This window comes from Mizuhopecten yessoensis, unplaced genomic scaffold (assembly GCF_002113885.1).
Source record: "Mizuhopecten yessoensis strain PY_sf001 unplaced genomic scaffold, ASM211388v2 scaffold715895, whole genome shotgun sequence".
Lineage (NCBI taxonomy): Eukaryota > Metazoa > Mollusca > Bivalvia > Pectinida > Pectinidae > Mizuhopecten > Mizuhopecten yessoensis.
The window spans coordinates 9,416-9,723 of record NW_018479845.1 but is presented as its reverse complement, the minus strand read 5'-3'; positions in this window follow the sequence as shown (position 1 = coordinate 9,723).

Sequence of the window (308 nt, the reverse complement as noted above, 5' to 3'; positions counted from 1 at the left end):
AAATAAAGTGTAAGGTGTGCAACAGGTTTGTACTACGTCAGACGGATATCGCCTACTACTCCCTACATACGCTCAACTCATTCATATATATTTTATTATTTTCAGACTACGTCATAAAACATATATAGTATCGGTAAAGATACTACGCCCACCATCTCCACTTCACGAGCACAGTAGTAAACAGATGTCCGGTCATCCGACATCACACTGTTATGATTTTGCTACTTTAAGCATTCTCGTGGATGCAACATGAAATATTCCACGAAAGCAAATTTGAATTATCAAACTAATTAAAGAAGAAGGTTTTA